Below are 2,222 nucleotides of genomic sequence, written 5' to 3'. Positions count from 1 at the left end.
CAGAATCCAGTGTCACAATCCCATCCTCAAATGGTAAAGGAGAAAATCAAAGTGTCCAGAATTTCCAGCTTTCGAAGGTAGGTTCCGTAGCAAGGAGGCAAAGTGGAGAAATGGCTCTGATTTCACAACAGCAGTGTTAGCCGATGTGTAAACATGTCCAAAACAGCTGACTTTCTTGGCAAAATTGCGAGTTTGTGAATACATAGAGGTGTACCTGAGGAGGGACTGCTGGCCTGTGGCATCATCCCAGGACTCCCTTCCGTGAGCTCCCTGGTGACCCGAGTCTCCAGCCCTCCTCCGCCCCAGGCACAACCATGTGTCAAACAGCTGTCAAATGAGCAGTTTCTCCAGCCTTGACAGCACCACAGAAGAAGCCATTATTCCTGGACTCGTGGGTTAGCCAGAGTTGTTCACACTGTCCAGGAAGAGCAGCTCCTGCCCTCCATGACTTATGACCCATATGTGTTAATAAATGAAGGACACCATTAGGCAACACCCTCCAGGGCCAGGTTCACACATTCATTCCACTAGTACCAACGGTTTCCTGGTATTCTTGGGTGCCCTCTGGATCCCAACAGAAAATAAGATGTCCAGGTCCCTGTGCTGAGAGTCAGGAGACAGTGTGCAAGCCAGACAGGACCGAGCGGGTGGAGGGTGACCCGAGAAGACTCTGGAACAGGTGCCGGGAAGCCGGGAGGGGAGCAGGAGCTCCTCAGAATGAGGGTGGGGAAGGCCTTTCTGGAACACAGCGCTCAACCTGAATGATCTGAGATGGTCTGAGGGAAGAACGTTCCAGGTAGAGGGAGCGGCATGATGAAAGAGGACCAGGGAGCAAGGGAGCGGGAGGAGCAGGGACTGCCCTGTACAGCTGGGCCCCAGAGGCCCCGTGACAGCTTGGGATTTATTGAGGTACCTGCCACCTTGGAGTGGGAGAGTGACGTGACCAAGCTGGGTGCAGAATGATTTTTTTTTTTAACTTCACGAATTTGCATGTCATCCCTGCGCAGGGGCCGTGCTCATTTTCTCTGAATCGTTCCCGTTTTAGTGTATGTGCTGCCGAGCAAGGGGCGAGTGTGAGGCAGACAGAGTCGGGAAGCCGTTGCTGGAGAGGCAGTGACATGGCTGGGTGAGCTGTAAAAGCAGGGGTGTGGACGGTCACCGGTGTCTTCAGAGTCCGGGTCACCGGCCTGCTGCTGGGATTGGGCGGTGAGGGAAAGGACTTTGGCCTGGGTTCAGTGGCCTGTGTGCCGCCGACAGAGACGGGAAAGCCGGGTTGGACTGCCTCACGACGTTTGTAGATCCAGGAAATTGGCAGCAAGAAGACAACTGCAGCCTGTGGTGCTAAAGAACCTTCCAAAAGGGGGCCTGGGAGGGTGACCGTGCCAAGGGAAAAAGGAGCAACCCTGAGGCAGGCTCCACGGGGAAGACTGCAGAGAAGGGAAGAGACCACGTTATGGGCATTTAGACCTCAGTGAAGAAATGTTCCTCTTGTCAGTTCTTTGGCAATGACGTGGCCATCATGCTGGCCTGAGTGAGTGGCAGGAGGCAGGTGCCTCTGGTGAAGGTCCACTGGCCCCTGTGGAGAAGCCTCCCTGGGAGGCATGAACTAATTGAGGCACTTTATCAGAGGCTGCTCCTGTCCTGATAGGTTTAGGAACTGTAAGGTATCTATCTACCACTGAGCTACCACCCCAGCCTGGAGCTGAGTCTTGAGGGACATTTCACCCAGGCATGGTGGGTCTCAAAAGTCTCTCTTCCCTCTTGTGCCTGGATTACCCCATTCTCATTCAGCCTCTCCCTCCTGGACACTGCTGACCTCACCACTCCAGGTTTGCTTCTCAGACTCCCCAACAGAAGCACTAGCAAGAGAGGCTACTCGACCAGCCCTGGGTTGCTGCATGCTAAGCGCTTTGCACACACAGGTTAATCCTCAGGTGGTAGACTCCACCTTTCAGGGGAGGGAACTGAGGTTTAAAAAGCTCAGGAGCAGCAGAGAGCTCTTGAGTGACACACCTGGACTCACCTGGGTCTGTTGCCTCTCAAAGCCAGGTTATTCTTCAGAAGCCTTTTGTCCTGTGTTTATTATTGTCCCCTCCCATAGAATCCTGTCCTCGGGACTCAGTACATGTTCTGGCCTGTACAGCTGGGCCTCAGTATTTTGAGGATAACCTCAGTTCTCAGATCGCCACATCCTAAATAAGACCCCAAGAACCCTCTACAGC

General features: G+C 53.8%; 1 non-coding gene across 1 annotated transcript; it reads right to left on the bottom strand.

Annotated features, from left to right (window-relative positions):
• Positions 1–962: 962 nt before the first annotated feature.
• LOC124083569 (U6 spliceosomal RNA) lies at positions 963–1,064 on the bottom strand. Its single transcript, XR_006848812.1, has one exon. It is a non-coding gene; the product is annotated as a U6 spliceosomal RNA (small nuclear RNA).
• Between the last annotated feature and the right edge of the window lie 1,158 nt (positions 1,065–2,222).

This window comes from Marmota monax, unplaced genomic scaffold (genome assembly GCF_021218885.2).
Source record: "Marmota monax isolate L192 unplaced genomic scaffold, Marmota_monax_Labrador192_F-V1.1 WCK01_AAM20220418_F8-fsc00055, whole genome shotgun sequence".
NCBI classification, from domain to species: Eukaryota; Metazoa; Chordata; class Mammalia; order Rodentia; family Sciuridae; genus Marmota; species Marmota monax.
The sequence above is the reverse complement of the archived record's forward strand: the minus strand, read 5'-3'. Positions and strand labels throughout refer to the sequence as shown.